Genomic DNA, 21,875 nt, shown 5'->3' on the forward strand with positions numbered 1-21,875 from the left:
CTACATCATTGTGCCCTGTCTAGAAGAAGCAGTTTTCATGCACAGTGAAGGCCAAAACTGCTGACGTTCAAGAATTCATGGCTTGATGATAATGTTTAGCTTGTCCTACTGTCTGCAAAAATCACACCACCACTCTGTAGTTCCTGAAATGTTGGACTCACATTCCCAAAAATTTTAAACTACATTTTTTTCCAACAACATTTGCAGCCTTGCTATTTTTTAGTATCTGGAAATCCATGAATGAAGCCTGATAAAAATTACTGGAGAAAGCATTTAAATAACGAGGTAACATGGCAATCTTACTGCACTCAAGTGTGAATGGGAGAAGGTACCTCTCACTGTCCCTACCTTCAGAACACGTCCAATTAGCCTTCCCTGAAGAGTGGAATTACAGACAGGTCTCCCCATTCATTTTTGCTTCTTAAAGTACCCGGATATGACACCTATTCCACACTAAATTTTATTGCCTTGATAAAAAATCTATTTGGAAAAACCTGAAGAGGTGTGCAAATATTTGACTTATTAGGGTAGAGTTGGTATAAAGGGATGAGTTGTGTTTGTTTTATTAATAAAAAGAACTTCCTTTTACGAAGAAAACCAGCTGGATTAGGGAAGACAAGTCTGTGAAAGTTTGAATGAAATTGAACCATTTAATATGGATTTTATTTCTTTTTCTGTCTGATATTTATTCCTCAAAGGAATAATATTCCTCTGGAAAAAACAAAAACCTCCCCCCAAAAAATGAGACAGAACAGCAACAACTGCAAAAACAAACAAACAAACAAAAACCACAAAAGAACACTAGCACCTCATTTGTAATTCTGACAAAAATGTCATTAAGATTAAATCCTGCAATTCAGTAGAAAGGGTGTACTTACAGAAATTATGTTCATAGTTTAAAGCATTTATAGCTTATTTCTTTTGTCATTAAAAATGCAGAAGACAAAAGATGCTATATACATCAGTTGTAGTTTTCCTGAATGCAATGTGGGTAGTTAAAATTACTGAGCTTATACTTTTTATGAGTGTTGTTTAGATGAAATTCAAAGTATGAAAAAGTTAAACTGCGTCAACATATTCACATATTAACACAGGCACAGGCATAGACAGTTTTCACAAATGTATTTGCCATGCAAAAAATGTCCCTTGACTTCAAAAGAATCAGGTAAAAGACAGATGAGATACTGAATTTTTCTCTTGCTTCTAAACAGTGCAGCTTCAAGGGCATGATTCAGCATAGATCATTTGAGCTCTTGAAGGATGGATGTGATTACAGTACGAACCAAAATAAGTACAGATTTGTGTGTGCTTGTAAATTTGGAATTTGGGCAGTTTTACTAAAAGGATCATGAAAGTTCATAAGCTTACACATCTTTTCAGGTGAGTTGCAAATTATTTATGGTCCTGTACCAAAACTCATCTTATTATCTTAATGCAAAACATTGCAAACAATGTTATTGACAAATATTTTTTGACCAGTAAGTTTTTCCCAGTTCAGCTAAAACCTTTACAAAAATTTTTTATCAGAAGATTGATCATCTGTTCTCCTAAGTTATTTGTAGAGATTCTTCTGTAAGTAATTCTTACCTTGTAAATGGTGCAGAAAATTTGCTGGGGAGTTGATATGTAAAACCAGAGGTGTTTCAATGTATTTGACCTTTTGGATGTATTATTTGCACAGGTTATTTTGTATTTCTGACAAGGTGAATAGCATTCTTAGAATGATATTTGTACTTCACATATCCACTATTTTGAAATCAAAGCAATTCCTCATTAAAATTAAAATTTATTAATTTTAATTTCATGTGGTAGTAGTTTCTTTAAAATACTTTAGAGTAATTTTTGTTGCAAAAAAAACAAAACTATGTATGTAGAATGATTTCCTGGAAAAATTACTATGGTCACAGATTTGCTTAAACATCTCTCCCTGTCCCAAATAACTTGGAGAGACAGAACTGCAATTTCAGGTGAAATTAATGAAACCAAAGAAAATCTTCATATCTGAATATATGATATTTAGATATGATATCTAAAAAGTGGAAGTAAAATATTTCTTATACTTTTATGTTAGGTGAAATCCAGATGGATTAAAAGGTTGTTTCTAACGTTAATTGAAGTACTCTAGGGAGTCAGATGTTGACAGTCTTGGATTTGTTTTTTAAGTTTTCTCATTTATTCTAGGCTAGAGGTATCATTAAAGTAGCTTTGCATAGTAAAGTAGCTTCTTCCTGGACCAAATTAAGCTCATAAGTAGGAAGGCATTAAAACAAAATATATACAGTCAGAAAATCTGCATAAAAGGATGAACAATTTCTCATGCAATTGTATTATGATGATAAATTTTTGCAAATAGAGAATGTAAATTGTTATCCACATATAAGGGTAAATCTAAAATAAGGTTCAAAGAAAAAAAAACTTTTAAAAGTGAAGATGTGTTATTGGTGATTTCCCTGCTTATTTTTTGTAAATATGTGATAAGGTATTCACACAGATATCCTTTAAAATTATTTTATTAATAAAATCACAGAATTCCTAAGGCCAGAAAAAACTTTCACCAGGTCCTACTGTTATAAATGATCAAATCAGAAGCCAAATTTATAAGAAAATTTAGCAAAGATTTATTAGATCGTCAGCAAAATAGAATTTTGAAAAACAACAACCACAGCCAAGAGTCAGCGTCGAGCCCGGGTTTCGGTGCTGGGTGAAAAAATGAATCTGACCTCCCGAATGTCAATCTCCCCCTGTGGTTCAGCCCAACAGCTTCTCGCAGCGAGCTTATATACAGTTTATTCTGCCTAGGGCAGAAATGACTGAATGTTCCTTTGTGTCCCTTCACATGCAGAACCAGGGCCATACATGTGCAGGGGTAGACACAAGTCCGATTCCAGGTGTCCAGATGATGTCAGAGCACTCAGGAGAAGTCAGTATTCACATGTAAAGGGTGGCACTGGTAGTAGATGCAATCTCTGATGAGCAGATCACTCTTGAGTGGCCCGGATATTTCAGGGAAGTCAGTGATCATGGCCCAGGAAGGTTCCATCCATACGTTAACAGGCTTGATATTGTCTTAACGTTGTCCAGGAACTAATTGGATAAAAATAAGGCTGTGCTCCCAGCTGGGGTGGTCAGAGACATAGCTTGGATTTCACAATATTTTATAAATAAATAGCATGAATTATCTCTACCATATACTACAGTACCATCAGCCTAGCACCACAACCATGTTCACCAGTAAACCATGTTCACAAGTGCCATATCCACAGGTTTTTTAACAGTTCTAGGGATTGTGATTCCATTACCTTGCTATGCACTTTGTTTTTTGTTGCACTGTTCTTCCTTCCCATGAAAAACTTATTTCTAATACCTAACTTAAAGTTCCTCTGGTGCAACTTGAGGCCATTTCCCCTTGTTGCTTGTTACACGCAAGAAGTGCCCCACTCCCACCTAGCTACACCCTCACGTCAGGTGGTTGCAGAGGCCAGCAGTGTCACTACTCATCTCCCTGTTCTCCAGGATAAACACTCCCAGCTCCCTCAGCTGGTTCCGTAGGAAGGACTTATGCTCCACTGCCTTTCTCCAGCACCTCAAGGTTTTTCTTTTTATGAGGGGTCCAAAACTGGACTCAGCACTCAAAGCACAGCCTCCCTGGTGCCCACTGGAGCAGGGACAGTGAAGTGCCTGATTCTGGTGGCCACACTCTTGCTGATACAGGCCGAAATGTCCCTGGCCTTCCTGGCTACCTGGGCACACGAATGGCTCTTGTTCAAACATCTGTCATTTTAATAGAATAAATAACCAACTTCTCTTGTTTATTCTATTAAAATTAGACAAGGTGGGCAACAACTCTAACACGGCTTTTATTTCCTTAGTATTCTTTTGAAGTAAAGCTACTGACTGCACAGAAGTGGAACCAAAAATAAGGCAAAAGGTGTAAAACCCTAGACTGCCTTCTCACTGACCAATCTATTAATGTGATGTGATTATTGATGGTGCTGAATAAAAAAGAATCATTTCTGAACCTGAGTTCCACAAAGGTCAATGTTTTAGTTTATCTCCTTAGAAAATGATGGATCTGACATTAGATTCAAACCAAAATATATTGTTCTCATACCTTTGGGATTATCACAATGAAGGTTTTGTTTCAGCCCATTTCTAATATAAATGCAGTCTACATTGTGAACATGCCAAACTCTTGGAAAAAGTAGACATACTTGCTCTGCAAAACAATCCTTTCAGAGAAGAAGAAAGACGTACGCAAATTCCTTTGAACAAAATGTTAATTTGTAAATTACTGTTGTGAGAATTTGTGTAGTTCTACTTTATATTGAAATGACAAGATAACATCAAAAAATAATCTTCCTTCTTTTAGATGTTATACATAAAATCTTTTAGATGTTAGATAACATTCTTTTAGACGTTATATATAACATTTGAAGTGGTTCGTTTATATAAACATTTTTAGCCTTCATCCTCTAATCATATAGGTTGGGGGTTTTTTGAAATTTCTAACTTAGTTTTCAAAAAATTTAAAAGTTTTTGGCAATTACGAGCACTGAACATGACTAGCCTATAAAAAGGTTTTTGATGAATAAAGAAAAAGAAAGATAATTATAACATTTTAAGATTTCAGTCAGAAAATTGGAGACCATCAAATTATTTAGCTTTAATCTTTGGGGTGCAGTTAAAAGCTTATCAGTGTCCATTCAAAACCTTAAAGAATTTGCAAAGGAAATGCCAAGAAAGTGCAGAATTATGAAACTACATCTTTTAAGAAAAAAAACAACTTTCAGATCTTGAAGATGAAGCTATTGCAATCACATGATTTAAGACAATCAAATAATGTGGATGCCAAACCCCCTATGCAGGGGGAATTCTTCAATGAATTCCAGTATTTCCATATCAGGTATCCTTCCCCAGGGAAGTGGTCCCAGCACCAGCCTGACAGAACTGAAGAAGTGTTGGGCAAACTCTCAGGCACATGTTGGTATTTTTGTCGATGTCCTGTACAGGGCCAGGACTTGGACTCTGAGAATCCTTGTGAATCTTTCAATCTGTCTCAAAATCTTTGAGTCCTCACATTTAAATATGTATAAAACCTTGATTTCTAAAAACAGATAAAATCTTTAAATAGACTTGTCATCTCAAGAAATTCCAGTTCCCTGTGTGGCAAGTGTGCAAATTGTTTAAGTCACTGCTCCTCAACATCTGCTGGAGGATCATCACGAGGATGTTGTCTCTGGTTCTGAGCACAATGTAGGGCAGGATGGACACACCTGGCAGGTATCCACTGTGTTCTGGTGTCCATAGAAATACACACATATCCATGTCCCCATGTAACAAGATCCCACGGACCTTCCCACTTATTTGCAATAATGTTCTTTACCATTACCTTAGGTCTAGGTGATTTAGCGTCACCACAGAACTACAAGGATAGAAAATAATTCAGGATTTTTGGGTTCTGCGATTTCCCTGGGACTGTTCAGGCTGTTCCCTGGGGTGGTTCAAGGTGTAAAGTGGCTTTGGCAACTCTACTTTGTGGGGTCTCGCAACACATTCCCCTTTTCTGTTTGTCTAAAATATGTTTTAGAGTGCCATGGGCATGTTCAACATTGGCTTGCCCTGTTGCTGAATGGGGGATACCTGTGTGGTGTTTTATGCCCCATAGTTGAAGGAATTGTCTCGGGGGTCTGCAGAAAAGTGGTGACTCTAGCTTTTGGTGCCCCTAGCAAATGGGTATTCCATGGGTAACTTCAGCTGTGGTAGCAGTGGCATGCACAGAGTGGAGGCAGCGACTTTCGGACCCTGCAGTCCCCGCTGCTTCCAAGTGTAATGTTTGCTGGGTGATGTAACCAGCCTGGAGAGCTGGACATGCCTCCCACTGGTTCTCCTGATGCTTGGTTCTCCTCACCCATCTCCGAAGGTGTCTGAGGCACCCTGTCCCTCTGTAGCTGCCTTAGCAGGTCCATTAGGAGTCTCCATGGCTTAATAACGCCAATGTCAGCCTCGTGGCTGCCAGTGGACACTGCTCAGAGTATGAGTCTGCCAGTCCAGAGCCATATTTTAAAATCTCAAGTGGCCCCTTCAGTTATATCCAGTTTGTGGCTTTTGCACTACATTAGAGGGAAGTTAGAGCCCAGTTGTCATACTTTTGACTTTGTTTCTTTTGCAAACTGTCCATACTTGGAAGGCAGGCTCTGCTGGCATAGAGCTCCATGCTCTCATCCTGGCAACTTCTTCTTAACTCTTCAAAGAAGGAGGGAGTCCAGACCCAGACATGGCTTTCCATGCCATCCTCTGCAGTTCTACCCATTGCAGGGAGCAGCTCTACCTGCTGCCTTTGCCAGGGTTCTGCAGCTGCACACACCACAAGGAGCAGCTCTGCATGGTGCAGGCAGCTCTTCCAGCTGCCTTCCTGCCTTCTCCACTCTACACATGGAAAATCACGTCGGGATCACCCAACATTGGAAAGACATCTTGAAGGCAGGACAGTGACAAACACACAAAGGTCATACAGCAACAGCCAGGTTTATTGAGAGCTCTTCTCCTGATATAGACCAGAAGGCTCATGTGGTCAATCCTCACTGGTCAAGCTAGTTGCCACCTGGCCAACCAGCCAATAGCAATCTGAATCCCCAACATCCTGGGCCTGCTCTCCTATGGGCCTTACAGGTCAGGTTAAGCAATAAGCAAGGTAACTACATAATCAACCCACATTATAGTCATAAAGTTGGGATTGTTTATAACTGTGAGGCCACCACATGCTCCAAAGCAGAGACACACACATATGTGTTGGGAATGCTTTGCCAGGGGTGCTGGTCCCTTCACACCACGTCACCATCCTTGTGACTAAAAGCAGTTTTGGACCTGAGTGTCTTTCAGCTCCCAGGGAGACCTCACCGGGGATATGGCACCATTAATCTGAGACCACTTGAGGTCTTGCACTGGCACTCACACGGACATCATCCAGTCCTTCCTTCCAAACTCAGAGGCCAGGAGCCATGCGACCTGAGGGGGAACAGTCACAATTTTTGAAGCTGTTTCCAACCTGCATAAGAATCAAATGCTTTTGCCCTTTGTGGTAGTTTCTAAGGCATCTTCATTTGCAGAAAAGTGTAGATTGAAGAAATTAATGCACTACATGCGCCACAAACGGCTACATTTGGCATATTAGATTACATCACAGTATATTTTGTTGGCTTGGATGTGGGACTTACTTGTGACAGAGAGGAATGTTTTCTTATGAAACAAAGAAACAAAAGACAAATTAATGTTGTCAATTTTGAAAATATACTTAATATTAAATCAACAGCAGTAATTTTTGTAAGACAGTGACTTCAGAAAGTGTAAGATCTGGATAAATTTTTTCTCTTGATCTCGTAGGAATATTTAAATATAATATATAATGCAATTTGAAACAAAAATAACTTTCAAGCAACAGACCAATCTTAACAGAAATCAAAATATGAGAGTGCTGGAACAGTGAAATTCCACAATGCAGTCTGCTAATATCAACTTGAAACAGAACAAGGACTTCACAATTTCTTTCCACTTGACTAAAGCCTCCACTGGAGAGTATTAATACACATGGCAAGTAGACAAATGCTAACTGTCAGGATTTTAAAGGCAACCTGCTGCATAATGATCACTGTCTTACCAGACAGGAAGAATGAAATTATTGTTTGCTTTAATTTTCTATCAGACTGTGTAAAGAATCAAATCTCTTCCATCTTTTTCAAACAAATTTTGCTTTCAATTTAGACTTTCAGGGTTTTTTTAAACATTACTGTCTTTCTTTCATACGCTTGTCTGCTTAAAATGCAATTAATACAAAGAAAGCACTTTGTCAAAGGTATTCTTTGGCATATTACTTCCTTCCTATTATTAACATTATATCCTTCAGGTTTGCTGTAACTCCCTAAACTGGTCCAGTGCAGCTGTATTCTTGAAAGGACTGAAGATTTTCAGAGTTTATTTTGTGTTTACATAATAGATTTGGTGTCAACTCTTATTTTTCAATAGTAAAGACATTGTTCCAGGCTTAAGAACTGTGTCGCTAAAGCTCAAGTGCTCAGCTGAGACTTGGGATTTTTCCTTCAGCATTGATTTTGGTTAAATTGTTTGTTTATACCCAAGAATCCTTATTTTCGTGAGAAAGCTCTGTTTTGGTAAGAGGTAGCAATAAAACTTCATGAAAATTCGTTTCAATACATAATTCTTGACATTACCCTGAAACCTTAATAATTGAACACTAAAGGCTGGTCTTTGCACTTTTCAAGGAAGACAAAAGTAATGCATATGAATTCTGATATCTACATTTTGTAGAGGGACCTAGAATATTATTATTAATAATCAACAATTATTAATAATTATTTTAGGAGATCATTAACAATGATCTCCTAAAATATAGTGATTTATATGATTACTTCTATTTAACATTAAACCAAAAATTATTATTGATCTCAATAGAATGCAATTGAGTAAAATTATAGCATTTATAGTTCATTTTGCATACATTTATACACATGACTATTTATGTGCAATTATGTGCCTGTAGATGTAAAATATGATGGATGGGGAGATTCCTATCATGATTATCTATATTTGCAGCAGCTTCAGCTTTATTTCCATAATATCTACTAATTTACTTACTAAAAGAGTGTCTAATGCTACTGAAGCTGAAAACAGAAATGAAGATAGGCCATAATTATATGTGGGCCCCAACAGAAACTTTCACATGCAGTAGGTTAACCCAGCATCCCAGTTTAAGGCATTTTCAAGTTGATTCTGTGTTGTGCTCAGGGGGAGGTGCTGTCCAAGCAGAGAAAGTTCTCAGCAGGCAGCTCTGCAGCTTTATTTACACCCTTGGGGAAGCTTGAGTTTCTGGTTCACATCTATCACTATATTTTCATCTGCTGAGGTCTGTACCATGCTGCTTGTCAATACTTAGAATACCTCACAGACTACATCTGATTAAAATTGCTTGGTAAAAGGGAAAACCAAGAGTATCACACTCTGCACTTCATGCGGGTTTTGTAATAGGTGTAGAGTCACACGTGTGCTCTTGTAGCTACTCTGGGACTGGGTCAGATGGAAGTGTGGCAATAAATAAAAAAGAGATGGGAATGACTAAAGGATCAGAAATTGAAAGCTTTAATATAAATAAAGAAGGCGCACCAGGGAGCAACATAAAACATAAACAGCACAGATCTACATTGCTTCTTTAGCAGACCCCAAATGGGACAGACACAGCCTTATATAAATGTTATCTGAGGGCAGGGAACTAATGAACAGAGAGAAACAGAAATAATGCCTTAAATGGAACACAAGATTAACCAATCAGAGGGCAGGGTTCAGAACATAACCTTGCAGGGAATAACTTAATCTGCATAATGTTCCCATCATCATTCTCCTTCACTTCTCACCATAACCAAATAAGATGCTTCTTTTGTGGAATTCTCAGTGTCCAGGGTCCAGTGCTGTGGTTGGCCCTCTCCAGGATGGACCACCACACATTGGGAACACCAAAGGAAGCAAAAGACGTAAAACAAAACCCAAACAGCAGATATACCAAAGATGAATGTGTTGGAAGTATTAGCTTTTGGTCTATAGAAGAAATCTTCCAGTGAGTGAAACAAAATCAATTAGATTGAAAAGAAGCTGAAATTGTAGATGAATTTATCCAGTGTCTTCCAGAGTGTCAGAAGAGGTGACCTGGGGTGTGCATGTGCCATATAGCACTTCTTCAAGGGCTGGAGGATAGAAGATGAAGTACAGGATGCTAATGCAGTAAATCCATTCCACACGTCATGCAATTAACTGCTTGTTAAAGTATCCAAAATATTGCAGGAAGTGTACTTACCCCATTCAAGTAGATTAAGTAAAATATGAGAATATAAGAAAGCCAGGAAAAATTAATAAAATCACTTCATCATTGAATGATATTAATTCATATCAGCAAAGATTCTCTTTTCAAGAACAGAAAAGTGCTGTCAATCTGCTGGCTGGAAATAACAGCCAAAGCAACACCAGTAATCAGGTCAGATGAGCAGCAGGTCAGACTTTGACTGAGACTGATGAATAATGTTTAGAAAAAAGTCAGAATATGATGTCTAAGAAGAATGGTTTTCAGAGGTAAAGCTGTGATTTAAGGTTTTAAAGGAAATATCATCTTAAGGATGTCTAAAGGCTGATTTTTCTCAAAAAACACTGTTCAGAAAATCTCAGAAAATTCGGCACCACTTGACAAGATGAAAACTGACTATTAAAGTCAGTTTTGAAAATCCTGGTCCAAAACTATTACTGTTTTTCTGAGGTGACAACCCAGAAATATTTCAAACACAGAAGAAAAGTCTAAAGATATTCAGATTTTTTTACATGTGTAGTTTTGCAAAATAGGATCTATCACAGACAATAGAATTAGCTGATGAGGTTCAATTATATCCACTGGAACATGAGAGTAGAGACACATGAAATTTCTACTTTTCAAGACAGCACTGACTTCTTAATTTAAGGTTCTCTGAAGCATAATATAGTTAATTTCTATTATTTCTAACTAGAGCTGGCAACTGTAGCACTAAAGATACCCACATACACTAGTCAGAGGGGTTATTGCATGTAAGGCAAATTTTCAAACAATCAGAAATTTAACAGAACAGATGCCTGAATTTCTGTGGTATATTGAAGATCATAGGTACAATTCATATCACACCCATTTTTGCTAGTTTTATGTGTAAATTGCTGTAACCAATTTAGAATGTCAACTACCTCCATTTTAAAAGTAAAAAGCTCTTTGTAAAAAGGCAGAAGATTTTTTTTTTTGTTTCCTCTGCTATTACATAAAGAGAAATTGTGCTATTATAAAAAGAGAGGACTTCAGGATGCTTCTTATTGCATTCTTCCAGTACCTGAAGGGAGCCTACAAGACAGATGGATAGAGACTATTTATAAGTGTACTTTTTGACAGGACAAGGGGGAATGGCTTCAAATTATAAAAAAGCGGGCTAAGATTGGATGTTAGGAAAGATATTTTTACTGTGAGGGTATCACTCTCACAGTAAAAGGTGTGGCACCATCACCACAACCTTTTGCTCAGGATTGTGGCTGTCCCATCCTTTGCTTTGTTTGAGGTCAGTATGGAGGGGGTTTTCAGCGACTTGGTCCACTAATGGGTGTCCCTGTCTATGGCAGGGACGTTGACACTAGATTATGTTTAAGGTCCCTTCCAACACAAACCATTATATGATTTTATGTTTCTATAAAACATAATCGTCATGAAAATTAATGAAATCCCATGGTCAGTGATCATAGAAAAGCAAAACACAAATACAGCTGTCTTAGAATAAAATTTAGGTTTGGAACAGCAGTACCCAGTAAAAATGCAGTGTTAACTACCATAAACAGCATAAAGTTGTTGCAATAGCTGGTGTAAGGATTACTTTTCCTATTTCAATAACCCAGCTGATACAAGTATTTGTATGAGATCACATCATGGCATCTTTCATGGACTTCTCATTCCATCCTGATAATATCACATGATTTTAAACACAGAAGTACTGCAGTCCTAGTCAGGTATCAAAATCCTCTATGTAGGATTATGATATATTCATATAGGTATCCCAATACCTATGTATGAGGTATCCTAATAACTGCATATAGAAAGTATCTTAATACCTATATCTTGGAATCCTAAGAAGGTAGTAATGCTTGCTAGAGTCTGTCTATCCCAGCATCTTGCATGAGAAAATGTTGAATATTGCTAATAGCAGCTAAAACAATCTTTGAGCACAGTTGCATTCAGTACTGAATTTCACGTGATCACATTAAACTGCAGCTTTCCCAACAAGGAATAGAGGGTTTCGTGCATTATTACATTATCTCTGTTCTATGGTTTGTACGAATGAAATGGAAAAAAGAGCCACAGTCACAGAAGTTCAAACCGGAAAAGAAAACCAAAATTAGTGGCTGACTTTATCACCTGCCAGCTAAACTTCAGGCTGGAAAGAGTGTTGGAAAATAACCATCAGTAGCCAATTTAAATCCGCTAGAAAAATTTTAATACATCCTCTCCTCTTTCCATATTTTGCAAAACCTCTTGTTTCAAAAATAGCACCTATATTACAACATTTGTGTATTAACAGAGAAAAATCTTAATTTACAATATGACTATAAAATTAACAAATGAAGAAAACTATCAAGAGAATTTTGTGCATAAGATAAACTTACTCTGTATGAATTGCAGAAGTCTTAAATGCTGAAGTAGCAATGAATAACTCTCTAATGATTGTGATATACTGTAAACTAACTAATGAGTACTAATGAGCGAAAAATTTCACTTGAGGTATTCAGAAAAATCAGTGAGAACTGACACCTCAAGGAGTTTTGGGCTACTGCTTTCAAAACTGTGGTTCCACTAGGAGGAAATCACATTTTTAAAATAGAGCAGGGTTTTTTTAGACATCTGTCTCCTTTATGAACCTTCTGGTCCTTCAGTGCTCCCCTGGGAGGCGCATTGAGGGGTGGCGGGGTGGTGGCAGTGAAATGGAGAGGGTGAGCCGCTGGACGGGCTGAAAGCACACAGGATCACAGCAGTGCTCACCCTGTAGAGCGCTGCAAGCGGGGAGCTGCAGCTTCCCCTGACCCTCACCCAGCCTGCTCTAGCACTGTAGAAAACACAGGTTTTCTGCTCCCTGGGCTGCTTGACTAATTAAAGCATGAAACTTGCAACAGAGTTGAGGGGGTCTCGTGTCCTGAAGTGGTCACACACTTGCCACTCAGTCCATAGGAGAAAAGGGTGGTGTTACAGGACCTAATTAGAGAAGTAGTCACATTACAAAGGTCGTCTGATGATAGATTACAACATCATTACCCACTTGAAATAGAAGAAATATCCATCCAGTCTCTCCAAGCACCTCAAAATAAGAATACTTCAGATTTCCCAGGGATTTATTTAATTGCAGCTCAGCACCAGCAGTGAGGACAGGATGTCTGAAGGCTGGTACTCAGCATAAGACAGCCTTACTTGATATCCTCCTTCTATTCTGAAAAAACCTTCAGGATTTTCCTCAATGGGACTTGACAACTCTGTTTTACACAGCTCGTTTTAGGCACGTAGTTTGAAATAAATATGTGGTCACTCTGCCACCTTTATAAACTAATGATGGCAGAGGCAGTGTATGCCTGAAGTGCTGAGTTTTTATTCTTTGCCTCAGAGGAACTCCTTCCTATGTATACGTTTTATTCCTCCTTCTTATACATCTGTACAAGACTGTTGTGGTATGCTCATTATCCTGAATCTTCCGAAAGTTGCAACTCTCAAGATTAGTATATTTAGAAATAGGCAGGCCTTTTAAACTATTCTGAGAGGATTTCTCCCACAATGAGCAAAATTTTCATTAAGCAGTGTCCTAAGTATTACAGAAAGGGTAACAGATGCTCACCCTCTATCTTATGGTCTAAGAAAATGATGAACCTATTGATAGATGTAGTAACAAATCCAGCTTTAAGTAAGTGGAACATCCCAAATAATCGTGTTAAACTTCTTGTTTATTCTGGTAGGTAATAATAGGATTTAAACACAGAGTGCTGCTGAAACTGTAAAACACACTTCAGTGCCAGGGGAAGAAAATTTCATTACTACTCAACACAAACCATGGGAGATTATTTAATTAGGATCACTTCATCCTTTAAGCAAATAAAAGGAACTTGAGTCTGCCTTACTTCTTTCTGACTCCCACCATCAATTCTCAGAATCATTTTGATCAAAAGCGTGGTTTAAATCCACATCATATGCTTCCATATCACCTGCTTTACACTTATTAGCCATTTCTAAGCTTATTCTAAATGAAAAGGGGAGGGGGGGGAACGACAATAATTTCTAACCATGTCTTCCAGAAATAGATTCTTTGTTACTATTTAATCTTGCATTCTCTTCTTTTCTCTGTTTTCTATGCTTAATTATCCTGTTTTCTGCTTTTATTTCTTTTGCTAACCACAACATTCTACAGCCTTGTTCTCAAGCCTATATTCTACACTACTAAGATCTCATTATGTATTCATAATCCAAATGCAGGAGCTTTTTAGTGTGGGTGCTACGTCTTTAGCATTGTAGTAAATTCAGCGCCTATGCCTTTGCACCTTTTGTCCTGTAAAAAATTTGTCTTAAAATGGTAGTAATTTTCATAGGTTATTTATGCTATAATGTGTTGTGAATAACTCAATAACTAATTATTGTGATAATACAGGTAAAGTATTAACAACAATATCAGATATGTTGCATTAAAGTTAAAGCTACTTATGTATTAATGATTATCAAAAAAGTACTCACTGGACCTTCACAGGCACATTATCTCAGTGCTCAGACACAGGATTCCTGTAAGGATTCCTTTCATTTTTGAGTTATTGTAATTATTTGTTTTCCCCTCTTTCATTTGCTTTCATGGTTAAGTTCTGATCAATTCAGAGTAGTTGCTTCCATAATATTCTTTTCTTTCCTTTTCTTCTGTAGAAAGAAAAAAAATAATCCCAGAGGCCAAAATTCTCTTTCATGTTTTCTACATTACAGAATCAAAAAGAACATTGCTTTGGTATGTATGAACACCTCTGTTGTGCATTTGGGCTGTAGAAGAGACAGAATTTGGACCAAAGGAATCAGGTTTTGTGCAGTATTACTAAAATATTCATTATGATTTTATCCAAAGGGTGCTTTTCCATAAGTATGGCAGTAACTGCACCAGAAGTACCATTAGTTAGTACCAGGTACAGGAAATAAAGAATATACTATGACTTACCTTCTTTAGTAATATGTACTGCTATGTTCCAAGTATGACATGAAATGGAGGTTGAAGGAAACACACCTATGTAAATTTTTTTTCTAGTAAAAAAGAAAAGCAGGAATGTAATTCTTCTGATACACTGGATGAATTTAATATTGTGTAAGTTGAAAAAAAAAAAAAGGGAATAAGTCTTGGGTTCCAGTTAAGAACTTTCTTGATTAACTTTTCCCCTATGGATACGGAGCGGAGGCACATGCTTCCAAAAATACTTAAGGAAAAATTGCAAATAAAATTAAAAATTTTGAGAGATATCATACTATTTTTTTAAGCCTGCTAATTGTTGCACAATTTCCCTGTAATATGTTTTTCTCAAAATAGCACATAACTGAAATTAATATGCAAAAGATGTTGGGTTAGTGGCTACGTGTGTCATAGGTTTATTGTGTCAGTGAACACTACACAGGCTTTATTGGCCAAGATAAAAAGCATTGCACAGGTCTATATAGGCAAAAATCCTTATTCACTCAGAATAATTCACCTTGAACAAAATCTGTCAACAAATGAACAAGTGGTCTGAACCATCAGGATTAGGAGGCAGAAGACTGCTTTAAGTTTCTCTGTTAAGTGACTGAGAAGACCACTTATATGATTAATTCTTTCTCTCACTGCTGCACACACTCACTCACAGGCTTTGAAGGATATGTGATGGAAATTGTGATCAGATACGGAGTAGAGTGGTTACAGGACAGGTAAATATATTGCAGACTGAGACATACCTGTAGAACTTAGGACAAAAATGAAGGGCAAAGACCTGTATATAAATTACAATGCTCCATGCAGAACCCTGCTACGAAGCTCATATTTTTTCAATAGTAGGTTAGAGCTCATCATGGGGAAGTGAGTGACTATGTTTATGTGATTAAGGACGTAAGGGTTACGCCATAAAAACTATTTCAAGGACATCAGTATTTAAATGATTATATTTTCATTCGCAAGCTGATTAGTTTTGAAAAATACATCGCTTAGAATCTGTTTAATCTAGATGGAGATGACACATTTTTTCTACATTGTGTTGGATGTCACTTAGTTTTTAAGAGCCTGGTCAGATACTGGGTTACTGCAGCATTTAGGTAAAAAATCCTGAAAGATCAAAACTGCTTCAGTAAACTTTACAATGAGAGAACCTGACTGGAACCCCACTCCCAAGCTAAGCGTTGATCATACCTGTAGTCAGAGAGAACCTTCAGGACTTGCACTAGGCTTTTGGTTTCTGATTTGCATGCAAAATTAAAAAATGAAAGTTTGGAATAATGACAGCAGTGCTGATAAGCGATTTCACATGCAAGGAGATCTGTTCTAGAAGATCATCTTCTTGAGCACAAATAGTAAGAGCAGTTGACTGTATTTCTCAGGTTTAATTTTTGGCTTTGAGTTTATTTTGCTCTGATATGCTGCTTCAGGAACCTTGCCAATGTCCTGAGAATGCTTGAAGAGCGCTTGGTTTCTGGGCAGCATCTTTTCTGCCAGCTCTTGCCAATCTGTACCTCTGCTCCACAGCACCCTGAACAATTGAAGAGTGCAGATCCCTTCTGGGCAGTTTCTATTCCAGCCTCCCAGGAGTGGGGACAAAGGGTGTTCAATTCTTGCCTTGTTTGTTCAAATACTTCTTTGAATTTCAGTGCATTCTCACTTTTCTGGCATAAAATTCTGTGTCAACAAATTAAAAAGTATTACACATGCTGAAAGAAAAAAAATTATTTGTCTAGAGCACAGTCTAAAATCTTGCTGAAAATTATAGCAGGAAAAACCCCAATATTAAAGAAGGCTTTCAAATTGACATGAGTCTTATAAAAAAGATCAGTGATAGCTGCTTGCTCCTCTCTCAGTCATGTGAAGGTATTGTTTACTTATGGATCAAGTTCAGCCTTTAGCTCCTTGACCAATGTCTGTTATTTCATCCATTTTCTTCTGTGGCATCATGCTGAGCAGGAGTGATGTACAGATAAAAATGGTATTTTATTTAACTGCCTATATTCACTAGAGAACATGAAAAGACTATAAAAGGAAGGAAGAAGAAAAATCAGAAAAAAACCCCAAAAAAACAAAACAAAAAAAAACCCAACCCAAAACCCCCAAACCCAAAAAAAACCCACAAAACCTTTGGAGCATTTTGAATTAAGAACAAAAATAGAATAGCAAGAAAAGGATCTAAAACAATAAACTAAAACTCTCTCTGGGCAAGAGATCTGAGAAATACAGACAATGCCCATTCTTCTTAGGACTTAAATTAAAAAAATATATACTTCTTTGATCAAAATATATAAAACAGAAGTCTTTTCATTTTAATGCTGTTATTGTTGATCTGAAACAGTCTGTGTCTGAGTAGACCATTTAAAAATTTTTCTTCTTATTTTTTTTTATTTTTATTTTTATGGACTGTGTTGTCTGAAGGACAGCTTATTTTGGCCTAAGATGATTACCCAGCACAAGAAAGCAACTTGTCCCATATGAGGCATTTGGAATATTGTTAGTCTTGAAGTGCCAATTGAATAAAAAAACAAGGACAGTTTCCATGAAAACCCATGGGCTTTAAACAAAATGTCTACATGCCTCAGCAGCTGCTGCTGCGGTTTCAGAGTTTTGCAGTTATTGACAATTCGGGAAATTTATGGGTTTCAATATGGTATATCAGGATCACTCCTGGGTACAGCATCTTCTGGATAGAGACAGGGAAATAGCTGAAATTGATCTTATGCCCTTAGCTCTGAACTTCATTGAATGCTTTTAGGTTACATTCAGTGTTTGTTTCCTCTGTGAGAATGTGGTTTAATATGATGTCACCACATGTGCTGATTTCCTGTGAGATAAAATAGTTTTAACAATGGTTTATCCCAAACATATTTTAATTAATGTAAGTGCAAAAGAAGAAAAAATTGGGAGCAGGTTCTACATTTTGGTCACAAGTAAGAAGCATGTTTTTTATAGACTTGAACTGAAGCCAGCAAGGCATGATTAGGACTGTCAGCTTGGCCTGAACGATTGACAGTTGAGCACAAAGAGCAACTGAGTAAAAGCTGAGTATAGGTCACCAAAGCCGCTAAGCAGATGTATCTACCTGTGTATCTTGCCCAGGTTACATACCATTTTATCTTCTGGAAATCACTGGTGATAAATGAAAACAGCAACCACAACTAATTAAGGAACACTACTTTCTATACAGAGCAACAGGAACTGTGTCTTTTCTACTGTACCCGTGTGCTATTTATTTATGCCAGCGCCCCATGTGCTTCTGTTAAGTTTAAAATTCCTGAGTTCATATGAAAATGTGGCCAAAATTTCCAACATTCACTATCCAGTGTACATACTCATCATAAAGCATTGCTAGTAAAATAATAATTCTTAGTATTCCAATTACTTTGGTTATTACCAAGGAATAACAGTCATCACTGAAAATCCTGAGGAAAGGACCAAATTTTAAATCTGGGATGACATGCTGCTACGTCACAAAAATCCCAGAAATCTGTTTTGAACAAGAGCAGGCTCTACCTTCTTCTGTAGCCTGTGTCTGTTGAGCCCCATTACAAACATGAAGATTCCATTGGAGTTTTAGAGCAGAAATGACTGCTTGAATTCTTGCCTTCAGTTTCAAAATGTACAATTACAGAGATTTCCTTCATAGCTGTATGCTTTTTCATTAACACCCTATTGTAATACTTTGCAAATCACTCAGATGCGCTGGGGCGTATTTGGCCTTGAAGTCCGGCTAGCTGAAGCGGGAAGGAGGTGGCCGACACCCCCGGCACATGCACTGCCAGCCCCCTTTGGCGTCTTGGCCTCGGGCTGGGCTGGATGCGCGGTGCGGACTAAGGCGCAGTGGGACGAAGGAAAAGGCGTCCAAATGCTGGGGGCTAACTCCACTTTATTGAGGGTTCGATGACGAGAGCAGGAAGGAAGGGTGCCAACCAACAAATGGCAACGAACAGGGGGAGCAACAAGGTTTTAAAGAAGAGGGGTGGAGAAAGGAGGGACGCCCAGCTAGCCAATAACAGAACAACAAGGGAGGTACAAAACTTAATGAACATACAAGAACAACCAATAAATACAAAGTAGAGGAGGGGCCCTGGGACCACAGCCAACCACAATCCCCAGAGAGAAGAAGCTTCTAGAACACAGGGAGGAGTGGGGGTGATTGACTGGGCCCAGGGAGGAGGAAAACTTGACTTATAAGGATAAAAAGGGGGAGGAGAAGTTACATGACCTAAGAGCTTGGTAACTAAAGGGGGAAGGGGTAACCATGGAAACTCAACGGACAAGAGAACAGTGGCGGGAAAACTGTGAGGGGAAGAACCATTTACAAGAACATAGGGGAAGATACACAAAATGGGGGAGCAAACAGAGAAACTTAAAAACACATTACAACACTCAGAGAAAATGGTTTGCTTCACTTGGGGAGAGCTCTATTGTGCTTAGTTGCCAGCAATCACAACAATTCCACAAGGTTTTTTCTGTTTTGTTATCACATCAAGAAGTGTGACAGTTCCAGCATAACAGCCAAATAGAGGTAAATCTGGGGGCAACATTTTTGCTGCAATGTGTAAATCGTTTCTGCAACATGCCTGTCTTGGGGAGTCTCTGCCTTATGTGTTTACTGCTCACTTTCTTCCCCTATCTAACACCTGACACAGATTAGTGAAATATGTGTAGTTTAGGTCGGTTATTTTTTCCTATGCAAAACTTTGTCACCTAAGCAGAAGTGCAAGAATAGAGACAGTTCTTACAGAAAACTTAAGAGTCTGAGTAAATGTCACAACTTCCTTTGTAGAGATGTAATTAGTCACAGAATCGCAGAATCATTGAATAAGGTGAGTTGGAAGGGACCCCAAGGATCACCGAGTCCAGCTCCTTACCCTGCACAGTGCCAGCCCCAAAAGTGCCTGAGAGCGCTGTCTGAGCACCTTTGGTGCTGTGCCCCCTTCCCTGGGAGCCTGTTTCAGTGCCCAGCCACCCTCTGGGGAATGAACCTTTTGCTAATAGCCAACCTGAACGTTTCTTGACACAACTTCAGGCCATTCTGTCACGTCCCCATCACCAAGGAGAGGGATCAAGGTGAGCCCCAGTGCGGAGCACTAGCGAGACAATGCCTTACCCAGCTGAAGATGCTGGCCCTGATGCATGCCAGGACATGGGTAGGTTTTCTGTTTTTCTCTTAACCTTTCAAAGATGACAGATGAATCTTTTTTGCCATCCTGACATGCATCCATTTGCTAAATTTATTGCTACTGAGGCCACGTCTATTCTGCAGTCCAAGGGTGACTACTGATGAGTCAAACATATTTAACTTACCTCTTAGAGGAAAAAGGGATGGCAAGCACGTCATCAATCTTTAATGGTGCTTCAAGGGTAGTCCTGAAAATTACGTACTTGAACGTCAGACTTAAGACCACTGAAATTTCTTTCCAGGAAGCTGACAAAAAACAGGTAATGATCACTGGGATCAGTATGACATACTTGGAAATAAGGTATCACTTTTGTAGATGGAAATCATCACTAGTATAGCCACTAGATTTATTGGAATAAATCACCTAAAACATGGGAGTAAGCAGGAGCTGGCTAGTACTGTGCAGTTGAACTTTCAGATAAGCTTTCAGTCTTGCTCGCTGTCAAAGGTTGGTTCCAATGGTGTTGCAAGACAGGAGAGGAGACAAGCCCACAAAATAGAAATATATTAAAATCAGAAAATAAAATGTAGAAATAAACAAGTGTTTTTGTTGACAGTGTGGATGCAATGAGTTTGTTGCTGACATAAATGCATTTTACATATGTATAAATAACCAGGAAAAGGAGACAATGAGGCAGGTGATAGAGCTTACCAACAACATCAGAGACAGGGAAAGGATCTGATGGAAAAAGAAAAACCTTTCTAAGATGTTTTATCTTGAAAATAATATGACAAAAGGGATATAGATGCAAATAATAAGATTACGATTATGGAATGAGTCCTACAAGTTCCTTGAGGAAGTTTGGTAATCATCCAAATGGGGACATATTCTTGTCTCAGCCTTCCAATGAACATACTGAAGTTTTGTCTGCAAAAGCAAGGTCCTCATGTGCAGGTTCAGTCAAAATGTCTCCCCTGCTTAGGTGAGGGAGACAGAAATAAAAGTTAGTGTTTCATTCTCCTGATTAAGTACACAAAAGAAGAGAAATGTAATTACCTTGGGGAGTGCTACAAGGCTCTCTGTGATTTCCCTCAATGGAAAGCTGCAGTGTTGCAGAGTAACCCTGGCAAAGTACTCTTGTGGGTACCAGCTGCATCAGTGCTTCTCCCCAGCAGCTGGCTGGGGATGCTGTCCTGTACTGGCAAAGAGCAATGATGGACACGTGCTTTGGCCTGCTAGCTGGTCTGAGACAAGTCTGGCATTGTTGATTTACCCAAATTATATATCCGTCTTCAAGTCCCACATCTCAACTTACACCCCCTGAATTCAAAAATTGAATCAAGACATTGAGTCTCTCCAATAAGACTGGAGAGACTTAATGAGTGAGAAAGGGGATTAAATGCCTACTAATACCATGGAGAAATTTAAACTCAGGGTTGGGGAAACTACCTGTAGCTCATGGGAACATTTTATGTCAATATGTGGTATTGATATTGACATTTTATTAACATAGTATTAACATTTTCTATTGTACTCCAATACTGTAAAATAATTGAATCACTCTCCTGTTGAACAACATGTACAAAAAATGACAAAATACAAGTGTTCTTCAGTATACATGGGCCTTCTGTGAGTCATACCATCTTTTTCCTTTCTGAATATTGCAGACTCTCCTAAGAAGGACTAAGAGCTCTATCTTTCACTTTTGGCTTTCCTCAGAGCAAGCCAGATGTCTCATGGTGCTATCAGCAGGGTTTATTTTTCCTGGCTTGGATGCAAACCTCCAGTTATTAATATCAGAGTGAGCTCTGCTAGCTGACAATTTAAGATAAAGTAAATTGGAAGTGACATAAAGGAGCGTGTGGGTGTTAATGTGCGTCACCGACATTCTTTTCTGACATCCTGAAAGGTCTCATCTGTATGGCCGACACCAGCAACCTTTACC

This window comes from Ammospiza caudacuta, chromosome Z (genome assembly GCF_027887145.1).
Source record: "Ammospiza caudacuta isolate bAmmCau1 chromosome Z, bAmmCau1.pri, whole genome shotgun sequence".
NCBI lineage: Eukaryota > Metazoa > Chordata > Aves > Passeriformes > Passerellidae > Ammospiza > Ammospiza caudacuta.